This window comes from Lepidochelys kempii, chromosome 8 (assembly GCF_965140265.1).
Source record: "Lepidochelys kempii isolate rLepKem1 chromosome 8, rLepKem1.hap2, whole genome shotgun sequence".
NCBI lineage: Eukaryota > Metazoa > Chordata > Testudines > Cheloniidae > Lepidochelys > Lepidochelys kempii.
The window spans coordinates 78,270,460-78,283,220 of NC_133263.1; positions in this window are offsets into that span (position 1 = coordinate 78,270,460).

The window sequence follows — 12,761 nt, forward strand, 5'->3', positions numbered from 1 at the left end:
TTTTTCCCCTCTGTGATCCTGCAAGGGCTTCCTAGGCTTCCAGCTGTCATTTCTCTTGGGTAGAGATGCATGTCTCTCTCTACCTCCTGAGCAGGGATTTTCCAGGCAGCACAGTTCCCTGCCTACACTGTGATATCCTCAGCAAACCAGAATACCTGGCCTCTGCTTTCTCCTCAGAGGCAATAAACAGTGTAACTGCTCACAGTTATAAATGACCACAAACCGCTCTCTCTAAGCAAGTACATTTATTTTTAAGGTAAAAGCACTACAGAGAAAACATCAAAATAATAAAAGAACCTAGACACAGGCTACTAAGCTTGCCAGAAAGAACCCTGCCTCTCCCACCCAACCCCAGAATGGGCTCTGGGAGGAATCAGTCCTTCAAACCCTACAAAAGGGCTTTCCCCCCTGTGATTACAAGTTCATAACAAGTTTTTAGCTCAAAACAAGCACTCCCATGCACACATTAGTCTTCCCTTTATACAGTTTAGGCCTTTGATCTTTAGCTTCCAGGATCAGGTAATTTGTAGACAATGGTCCCCTTCTCAGGGTGTACCTTCAAAAGGATCAGATTTTGCATAACTGGAGGTGGGAATTTGCAGTCACCTCTCTGTAGAGATTCCCCAGACAAACCACTTGACACTGTTCAAGATCCATTTTTGTCTGGCACATTGTTCAATACAGTCCTTTTACATTCATAACATTTCCCAGGGTTCACAATAATACATAACCTTTGTATTTAATACAATGGACTCCAAAAATATTTAAACTTAATTCAATAACATTTTTCAAGCATACTGAGGGAAACTGCCATAATCCATCATAGATAAGATTCCCGCCTTTAACATAAACACAGTTTTTTAGTGATGAAAATTACCTTAACGATTGTGGATCTTGTTTACTAGGGAGTGGTACATTTTGTAGTCTGTGTAGGCCAAACTGATTGCATACACCAGGGGCTCCTTGCCCTCTCCATCCCCTCCCAGCTTCCTGTGTCCCATCTGCCTCTGTCAGGGACTCCTCGAAACTGCCTTCAATCTCTCCTTTCTTAGGGGTTCTGTGTGCCTCCATTCCCTACCACATCCATATCAGGATCCCCCATTCTCTCTCCACCCCATGACAGGGGTTCTGTGTGCCCCTATTCTCCCCATCCCTTCATGCTAGGGGCTCTGTGTGGCCCCTATTCTGTGGTTCCACATTCTCCTCTTTCTACCATGCCATCCATTCCCCAAACTAGAGTCCCCAAATTTCCCCCCTGCCAGGGTTTTCTGTACTCCCAATTCTCTCCTCCACCCATTCCAGGATCTCCCATTCTTTCTCACCTATGGCAGGGATTCTGTCTGTCCCATCTGTTTCCCCCCAGTAGGAGGGGCCCCTTACCCTCATTCCCACCTTCTACCCCATACTAGGGGCTCTGTGCATCCCCTTTCCTCAATCCCCCATTCTCCCCCTTCCCCATTCCAGGGGCTGTGAGCACATTCTCATTCCCCCATTTACCCTTACCTCCATCATTAATCTTCTGTCTGTTTCAGAGCTAGGTCATTCAGGATGTCAGTATGTTACAAGCTACTGGGAGGCTAGGTACAGATGAGTTAAGGGTAGTGTCATGCTGGAAGGCATTAAGGAGTGCCATCAACTCGCTTTGGCTGTGCTAAAGAGCTGCCCGGAGATTCTTGTATCCCCCATTTTTGGTTTTCTAATTTTTCCCAAAGTCTGTAGAATTCTAGCCATTGATGCCTAGAACACTCCTGTTAATTCTGGGATTGATCCAATACAGCATTCAAAAGTTATCACATTACAGACAGAGAGAAAAATACCATAGAGCTCACAGGCTCCAGCTTCCAATTTTCCCTGAGGTTGCTCAACTGCTGCTCACCCCCGGGCCCCGCCACAACTTCACTCCTTCCCCCAAGCCACTGCTCTGTCTCTTCCCATCCCTGCTGCACCCCAACCCAGCTCCCACTCCACCCATTCCCCCAACTCCCCAACCCTGCCCTGTCTCTTCCCGCCCCTGCCCCAGCCCACCTCTTCCCTGTCTCTTTCCGCTCCCTACGCCGAGCACGCCCCACCCCCACTCATCCGCTTCCCTCCCAGCGCCTCCTGCACTCCGTGGAACAGCTGATCCACAGAGGGCGGGAGGCACTGGGAGGGAGGGGGAGCAGCTGCCGGTGGGTGGGAGGCACCTATGATAGAGCTGATTGTATTGTAAGACCTTCACAAGTTCGGCCAGTAACACCTATCTTTCAAAAAGGCCAAATCCTTCAATCCTTACTTAGTCAAATCTCCCACTGACTTTATTATTAAAATGTAAACTATCATCCCATTGTTCAGCAGGTCTAAATACCAACAATACCAAAATATAATATAAATATAATATCATCTTTAGCCCAAGTCCAGCTTTTACTGGCACCTTTCACTCCCTCTGAATCTGCTGGGTAACTAAACTGTGTGTGTGTGCTTTTGCTATATTGTCTACAGAGAAATTTGCAGTTCTTGCAGAAATCTCCATTACTGACTGCATCCTGCAGTGTCCCACTCATAGGAATGGCAGTTTTGCCTTGTAAGGACTACAGAGTCAGTTCCTTCATGTGTTTGTTTCAAATCACACTTGTAGACTTGAGTGTACTGCCTTCTTCTTGAAAAGATACGGCTATATGTGGACTTTTTGCATGTAGACTGCCCTTCAGAAATCAAGAGGATAATATCAGAACCAGGCTCATGGATTGTATCTGTCTGTTATCTCAGGGGGGAAAATATCTAGGATTATCAAATACAGAAGCCAAACTAAACAAATAGAACAACTCAGGTGAATAAACACATGTAGACTTTGAAAAGTTGCTTAAGAAAAGATATTTTCTTCCTCCTTTTAAAATCTCAAAGGTCTCTAACAAATCATCCAGATGGCTGACTGTCTTATTTTAGACTCTGATACTTCCCTGTATATCCTAAGGTTCTTGGCTGAGATTTGAGAGTTTAGAAATGACTCACAAGAAATGAGTAGTGGCACCAGTACAACTGGCTTTCCAATGAGCATGTGGTAAGATGTGTTAAAAGAGGCCTGGGAACTCTGATCCAGGATTTAGTGTTGTTAAGTTTTTAACAAGTCAAGACAGAGCAATACATGTGTGACAAACTAGGAAATATCTCTTATTTATTAATAAGGAGCTTGTCTCTGTGTGTTTATATATGATGCATTACTTATTATGGAGTTAGATCAAGGAGGTTGTTAAGAACATAAGAATGACCATATTGGGTCAGACCAATGGTCCATCTAGCCCCGTATCCTGTCTTCTGAAAGTGGCCAATACCAGATGCTTCAGAGGAAAAGAACAGAACAGGTAATGATCAAGTTATCCACCCCCTGTTGCCCCTCCCAGCTTCTGGCAAACAAAGGCTAGGGACACTTCAGAGCATCCCTGCCCACCCTGGCTAATAGCCATTGATGGACCTATCCTCCATGAACTTATCTAGTTCTTTTTTGTATCCTGTTACAGTCTTGGCCTTCACAACATCCTCTGGCAATGAGTTCCACAGGTTGACTGTGTGTTGTATGAAGAAATACTTCCTTTTGTTTGTTTTAAACCTGATGCCTATTAATTTCATTTGGTGACCACTGGTTCTTGTGTTATGAGAAGGAGTAAATAACACTTCCTTATTTACTTTCTCCACACCAGTCATGATTTTATAGACCTCAACCATATCCCCCCTTAGACATCTCTTTTCCAAGCTGAAAAGTCCCAGTCTTATTAATCTCTCCCTATGGGGAAGCTGTTCTATACCCCTAATAATTTTTGTTGCCCTTTTCTGTATCTTTTCCAATTCCAATATATCTTTTTTGAGAGGGGTGACAAGATCTGCACGCAGTATTCAAGATGTGGATGTACCATGGATTTATATAGAGGCAATATGATATTTTCTTTCTTATTATCTATCCATTTCCTTTTGATTCCCAACATTCTATTAGCTTTTTTAACAGTTGCTGCACATTGAACAGATATTTTCAGAGAACTATCCACAATTACTCCAAGATCTCTTTCTTTAGTGGTAACAGCTAATTTAGACTTCATCGTTTTATATGTATAGTTGGGATTCTGTTTTCCAGTGTGCATTACGTTGCATTTATCAATATTGAATTTCATCTGCCATTTTGTTGCCTAGTCACCCAGTTTAGTGAGACCCCTTTGTAACTTTTTGCAGTCTGCTTTGGACTTAACTATCTTGAGTTTTGTATCATCTGCAAATTTTGCCACCTCACTCTTTACCCCTTTTTTCAGATCATTTGTGAATATGTTGAACAGTATTGGTCCCAGTACGGACCCCTGGAGAACACTACTATCCATACTTACCTCTCTCCTTACTGAAAACTGACCATGGATTCCTACCCTTTTGTTTCCTATTTTTTAACCAGTTACTAATCCCAGGGGACCTTCCCTCTTATCCCATGACAGATTGTTTTTCTTAAGAGCCTTTGCTGAGGGTCCTTGTCAAAGCCTTTCTGAAAGTCGGTACACTATATCCACTGGAAAAACAATGAGGAGTCCTTGTGGCACCTTAGAGACTAACAAATTTATTTGGGCATAAGCTTTTGTGGGATGTAACCCACTTCATCAGATGCATGGAGTGGAAAATACAGTAGGGAGGTATAAATACACAGCATAGGAAAAGATGGGACTTGCCTTACCAAGTAGGGGGTCAGTGCTAACGAGGCCAATTCAATCAGGGTGGATGTGGCCCATTACCAACAGTTGACCAGAAGAGGTGAACATTTGAGTTCCTTCAGAACTCTTGGGTAAATACCATCTGGTCCTGGTGACTTATTACTGTTTAATTTATCAATTTGTTCCAAAACCACATCCACTGGCTTCTCAGTCTGGGGCAATTCCTGAGATTTGTCACCTAAGAAGAATGTCTCATGTTTGGGAATCTCCCTCACACCCTCAGCTGTGAAGAAGTAATTTAGTTTCTCCAAAATGGCCTTATGTTCCTTGAGTGCTCCTTTTGCATCTCAATCTTCCAGGGGCCTCACGGGTTGTTCAGAGGCTTCCTGCTTCTGATGTACTTAATTTTTTTTTTTTTTTGCTGTTACTTTTTGAGTTTTGGATAGCTGTTCTTCAAATTCTTTTTAGGCCTGTCTAATTATATGTTTTACACTTCACTTGTCAGAGTTTATGCTCCTTTCTTTTCTATTTTCCTCATTAGGGTTTAACTTCCACTTTTTAAAGGATGCCTTTTTGCCTCTCATTGTTTCTTTTACTTTGTTGTTTAGCCACGGTGGCACTTTTTTGGTCCTCTTACTATGTTTTTTAATTTGGGGTATACATTTAAATTGAGCCTCTATTAGGGTGCTTTAAAAATTTTCCCTGCAGGTTGCAGTTTTGGCATTGTATCTTTTAACTTCTGTTTAACTAACTTCCTCATTTTTGTGTAGTTCACCTTTCTGAAATTAAATGCTACCATGGTGGGCTGCTGTGGTGTTTTCTCCCCTGCTGCCCCACCCAGGGATGTTAAATTTTATTATGTTATGGTCACTATTACCAAGCAGTTCAGCTATATTCATCTCTTGGACCAGACCCTGTGCTTCACTTAGGACTGAATCAAGAATTGCCTTTCCTCTTTTTGGGTTCCAGAACTAGCTGCTCCAAGAAACAATCATTTAAAGTGTCAAGAAACTTTATCTCTGCATCCAGTCCTGAGGTGACATGTACCCAGTCAATAGTTGAAATCACAGCCACCAGCTTCTTCCTTCCCCGATGGTGCTCAACCCACACTGCGCCCCAGACCCCACCCCCACTCCACCCCTTCCCCCAAGTCCCTACTTCCGCCCCGCCTCTTCCCGCCCTCCACCCCAGCCCAGACCCCGCCCCCACTCCACCACTTTAGAACCCGCAGCTGAGGAAACTGTATGCAGAGCTGTCCCCTGAGTCGGGCGAATCGGGGTGACCGCCCCAGGCCCCTCACTCTGGGGGCCCCTGCGCTTTGATAAAATCGGGACTGTCCTGATATTTAGCCCTTTGTCCTGCATCACGACCAGTGTGCGATCGGGATGCCATTTGTCCCAGTATTCAGGTGAGGAGGCAGGCAGGGAGGTGAGGTAGGAAGTAAGCGGGTGAGTGGGATGAGGAGGCAAGTGGCAGGCGGGCAAGTGGGAGGGGGGTGAGGAGGCAGGTGGGCGGGAGGATGGTAAGGAGGAGAGCAGCATTCGGGCGGACGGAGCGGGCGCTGGATGGACGGCAAGGAGACTAACGGGGAGGCGAGCGGCAGGCAGGCAGGTAGGGGAGGAGGTTTGGCACCAGGCTGCCAGTATTTGCCTGAAAACCCCACCCTGTTAGCAGATAATGATCTTGATGGGAAATGTTAAGTGCATTTTGCTGACTCATGTTGCAACTGGCTTGCTAACTCTAGAGGGAATTCATTAGAGGGTCTAGAGAAGAGGGTGGGGGACAATGCTACAGAAGAGGGGTATCTCCCTACCACCCACCTCTTTGTCCTCCTAGATCTGTAGGCTTGCACCACTCCTCCTCCCCATTTAATATATTAGCAAGGTAGTTGGGGTTTTTTGCCTTTTTTTAAAGAGGCCCATAGCTCTCTTTCTGAAAATACCCAGATGGAATCAGAGCAGCTGCCTTAATAAAGATCAGTAAAATATTTGTGCTTGTTATCCACAGTTATACACCAGCTAAATCCATGCTTAGGAAGTGGAAATGGAGATTTTCCTTGATCAGATACTATTGCCATAATTAAACGAAATGCTTTAGTGTCTCCAATTTCCTAAACAGAAATGGAAAGAGTTGCTATATTTTTTAAATCAGATAAAGAATTGGACCTTGACAAATACCTAGCAGAGTCTGCATAATATTTAAAGCAGCATCTCTCTCCTGGCTCTTCTCATCCATCCCACCTCTCTTTTTAAAGCCACAAAGTTCTTTTAATGTAGTTTTTGGTGAGTGATTATTATAATCCTGTGTATGTATGATGTAGAGAAATCAATATTGTAATGTTATTTCTTACTGTATAATCTATGACATATTATACATTCAGAGTCAAATCCTGCTCACCTCACTCATATTAGCAGTCTCACTGATTTCAAAAAGTCTACACATGTAAGAAAGTATATGCTATATTTCAGTGAGGAAAGCATGTTGAGTTTGAGCCTATGTATTGTGTATTACATAAAAACCAAACAACCACCTTCATTATAATTTACTACAACAATTTTCTGCTTTAATTTGAAAATCAGGTTTATCAGTTTCAAGGGTCAAATATCCAGTTTATATATCAATTTGTGATAAGATGAAATTTTGAATTGTCTGATATAATTATGATGGCCTAGAAGTGGCTATTCACATACAGAATCCCAATATCATCGTAAAATGCTATGCCAGTGAAAAGTTATGTTTGAGGTTTTTAAGGCACAAGTCAGACAATTCAAAGTTATGGCTCCTATAGGCAACAAATGTTGGTCCTTTGCACATATGAGGGCAAATTCTCCTAGCTGTTACACAGGTATAAATCTGGAAACAATCCAGCGTGGACAGTGGACTGATTCCATATTGACACATGTAACAGAATGCAGAATTTGGCCTTTGTCATATTTTATATTTCTGCATATGGAATTATCTTTTTGTCTTAGGCTCTGTGCACTCTCCTTGTTCACTATGGAGCTTGGGGGGGAGGGCAAGAGGGAGGGAGGGAGGGATGTATAATCATTCCCAAAACTTTCTCTGGTATGGTACACTACAATCTAGCTCTTAATACATATGTATCAAATAATATAGCCAAGTTACAATACCCACACACTTCTTAATATCTGGCATTGTGTTGGCAAACAATTGACAATGTAATGACATTAATGCCATGAATACCACACATCTATATGAAAAATAGTCACTGTGCATTCTAGTGATCTTTCAGTTCAGCCCCTTTGTCAGAGCAGTCCCACTGCAGTAAATGGGAGTTTACATTTGTGAGTACTGTGTGCATCACTGATGAACTAATTCTCAGCAACACATTACCTCTTCATTAAATAAAAGGGTGGAAGAAATAGATGTATAGTATGAAGAAGTGCTGGCAGTTTACTGAAAATATCTTTGGAGTAAAGATTTAGCTGCCTTAGCTATAATTTAACTTAATTGACTGGCTGAGGTGTTTTAGATTAAATTTTACATCAGCATCCTGAACAGAATGACTTGACTAGCAATAATGAAGTCCATGGCATATTTTGGACAAACACAAACAACTGAAACAATCTATGTACAGATTATTAAACAGTGTATTAAATTATTTTTTTAAGTAATGACTGTATAAATATTGTGTAGTCATTTATTCGGAAGTCATGACAACTGATCGTCCAATATGCAGTCATTTATGATAAAGGCCTTTGTATTGCAAACAATACAGTACCAAGTACATTTAGATAATTTTTATATATCACATTATATAAGCCTTTCCAGCAGGCCAAAAAAAATTAAAAGGATGTTTGTTTTCCTTACAGTTACAACCATGTCAGTCAGTCTATGTAGCATATACTGAAATAACCTAGTTTTGAACCTAGTTCAAAGACTAACATAGTTACTTACACTAGTTTGTCTTCTTTCAGCAAAAAAATGAAATGTCATGGCAGCTTGTAGGATTAGAAGGTATATAAAGGGTTAGATTACCTTGACTAAAGAATATATGTGTTTTGCAGTTTGTGTAAAGTGCTGGTGCTTAGCAATTGTGAGAATGCCTTGAAAGATTGTATGCTTAATTGGATATACTGGGCTTGGAATGTGACCTTAATAGGAAATACTGGACCTGGAGTGTGGCTGATAAGTTCCGAGGAAAATCTTTGAAGAAAAAGCCTCAATTATCAAGGATGGTTCTAACTGGTTTTTGCAAAGAAAGGAATTCAACAAGCAGTCACAATCATCATGAAGGTTCTGATAGATAAGGTATACAAGGGTGAACTCTTACTGTTAAAGGATTTGTTATTAGTACCTCCCTGTCCAGTTGGAGCCAGCCAACATGGGTTTAACATCCCAGGTCTAGCTAGTCCTGTTCTAGATATCTGAACAATGTTATAACTGCATGCTACTGTATGGGTGTGATGATTGCTTAGGTAGTTAAGGTATATTTGGAGCAGCTGTAAAAATACCATTTAGCCTTTTCGATTTAAAAAAGAAATTTATAGTTAAGAAATGTTGGTGTTGTAGTGGAATCCTGTATTATTATCATTAATAATAATAATTCCAGCACACTGTAAGAGTGCTATGTGTATTTTTGCCTTATTTAGATGCTATAGTTTTATTTTATAGTATGTTTACGAGTGTTGGAGTTTGTACACTTGGTCACAGCAGTTGTGGATGTCCTTGATGAATGTGATTTGCATCTTTGTAATACACTGCTTACTGTGTGTGATTGTGCCTCCACCTAACATTGTCCCTAGTGGTTATAACAGTCTACTACTTTCTCACAGCTAAAAGTGTCTTCCTATACTCAATTGATAAAGGTCAGTGATTTTTGGAGCTGGAACACAGAGTTTCAATCCTTGCACATGATCCATACTGTTAGCATATATACAGTAATGGTTGTTACACAGTTCTCACTATTTAATCGTAGTTTGCCCTTCAATGAAGCCCAACAACTGAGAAATTATTACTTCAGCTATATCCAAAAGAGGTATCCAAATATTGTTCAGCAAGGTTTCATAGAATGTGAATAGATTGTGAACTCCACTGAATAGTGTTGGACTGTAATAAAGAACATGCCATTTCATAAACTAAGCACCTTGTAAAAATGTTGATTTCACAAACATAATTACATAATTGTGTTATTTTTAATAGTAGAAATGTGTTTATGGCTAAAAAGTCCCGGTTTTGCAAAAGGGAACAAAATGGGCAAGTGCTGTAATTCATCAATTATGGCTCTCTGGATTGCAAAATGGTGTCTAACATGCCAGGAGATGATAACACAATAGGGTGTCTGGGAGTGGCAGAAAATACAGCACAATAAGAGACTTACATCAGAACAATAAACACACTGTATGCACTATATTTACTGTTGTGTGAAAGTTGTATATTATAAACATTTACATTATACACATGGCCAAATGAGTTTCCAAAGAGTCCAGCATGGGAATGGTTGTACCATATTTTATTATCATCCCGTGTTCAAAATTCTGCTTGTCACTAGTGAAAGATAATTTTGCATATTTTATTTGTCAAAATAACACAATGTAATCACACCAGTTTCAATTATGTTGGTAATTTATTAAAAAAAAACTTGTCAACAAGATGTCTAAGGCACTTAAGATTCAATAAATGCTTTTTAGACAAATAGATTCCCTAATAGGCATATTAATACAGAACTTTGAGTAATAATTCCTTTAAACTACAGTACAGAAATGAATTTCCTGTACCAATCAGAAGCAATTCAAAGGCTTTGAGGAGCTGGGTAAACGGAGGAGCTGAGGGAGAGGGAAGTAATTGCTGGGAAGGAGCCTGGAGTGAACCTGGAGGGTTGTTGGGTGTGGGTGGGAGAAGTATGGAAATTCTTTTGTGGGGGAAGGATTGTTAGGGAGTTGAGGAACCTCTCCCTGCAGACCCGGATGACCCCTGCCCTTCCCATTCAGTCAGGAACATTTTTCCCTCTCCCCATGTGCCCTTGCACCCCCACTTCCATTCAACATCCACCTCGGTCTGTCCCCCCAATAGCCATTCACAACCCCAGTGTGACGTTGCACCCCATAATGCTTTATAGAAATATGCTTATGAGTGTAAATATGACATAACTGGAATATGTTTTATGCGAGATATGCCATGCAACATATCTCTGCAAAGGTTATGGTCTACTGGATATATTCATCCTATTTGCATGTATGTATCATTTTTGTATTTGAAGTTATGAATATTGACTATGTACTTGTTTGATTTTAAGTAGCCTCAGTGAAGCAGTTGGTCAGCTTCTTGAGAAAAGACTATTCTCAGTAAGTGCCCAATCAAGAAACACTTAAGCTAACAATTAACTTTAAGAAACACCAATCCACATCTGAGCTTTCCAGGGAATGTGGTGTCGTCCTGTAAGAAACTGAGTCATGCATGGACATGTGACTTGCCCATGTGACTCCAAAACTCCATCTTGGAGCTGGATTCTGCATAGGAGAGGGAAAGGGGTTTCCACCCACAAGAGAGAGACTATTTGAGCCCCTAAAGAAACCCCTCCATTTTGTCTCCAGCTGGCTCAAGAGATAGCCTCTCCACCCCAAAGGATGCCTGAAAGAAACTGGAACAAAGGACAGTAACTACAGGGGTGTGAGGGACTGCTGGACCCAGACTAGAAGGAGGCTATCTGTCAAAGAAGCTTATTGGAACATCTCTGAGGGTGAGATTGCCTGCATTTAGTTTCCTACTGTATTAGGCTTAGACTTGTGTGTTTTATTTTATTTTGCTTGGTAATTCACTTTGTTCTGTCTGTTATTACTTGGAACCACTTAAATCCTACTTTTTATATTTAATAAAATCACTTTTACTTATTAATTAACCCAGAGTAAGTATTAATACTTGGGGGGGCAAACAGCTGTGCATATCTCTCAGTGTTATAGAGGTTGAACAATATATGAGTTTACCTTGTATAAGCTTTATACATTGCAAATGGATTTATTTGGGGTTTGGACCCCATGGGGAGCTGGGTATTGGAGTGCTGGAGACAGGAGCACTTCTTAAGCTGTTTTCAATTAAGCCTGCAGCTTGTGCGGGATGTGGTTCCGACCTGGATCTCTGTTTGCAGCAGGCAAGCGTGTCTGGCTCAAACAAGGCAAGGTACTGAAGTCCTAAGCTGGCAGGGAAAACAGGCTCAGAGGTAGTCTAGGCACATCAGGTGGCAGTCCCAAAGGGGGTTTCTGTGATCAAACCCGTCACACCCAGCATTTGTGACCTGCCCCTCCCCCCACCCAGCAGCCCCGTGTGCCCTGCTCTGTCTGTCCCCCACAAATCCTCACCAGGCTCCACACATAAGATGCTGTGAGGAATGCAGTCTCTCCTCCTCCCTATCCACTGCTTGCTGCTCTGGCCTGTAAGCCAGCTGCTGTCTGTTCTGACACCACAGCAGCGGTTGGTGAGCAACAGGCATAATTGCAGTGCCTCTTCGGCAGAATGTATTTTCTGCAGAGAAAATTAAAATGTGGGGGACAGGAATTCTGCACAAGCGCAGTGGCACAGAATTCCCCCAGGAGTAACATTTACATGAACAGAGCTGCTTTTGCATATGCAATATACACATGCAAAACTCATCATATGTATGTGTGAAGGGTTCCCCCCACAGGAAGCCACCTGGAATTGGGCTACTACTGAGCCATCCTGGTCCACCAGCCTAGGCTTCCTTTACATCAGGGGTTCTCAAACTGGGGTCAGGGGGTCACAAGGTTATTGCATGGGGGGTCGTGAGCTGTCAACCTCCACCCCAAACCCCGCTTTGCCTCCAGCATTTATAATGATGTTAAACATATTAAAAAGTGTTTTTAATTTATAAGGGGGGGTCACTATGTGAAAGGACTCACCAGTAAAAATGTTTGAGAACCACTGCTTTACACTGACCAACCTGCCAAGTCCTCTCCCAGGCATCAGCACACCTACAAGTAGGGACACACCCAGTTGCAGTATATACAGAGCTGTGATCCGCTCAGCACGGGGAGGCTACAGCTAAGGAACTGCCCAGTTACTCAAATGCACACACCCCTCTTGAGTGCAAACCCAGAATTATACCGGTCTTGCACTGCACAGTGATCT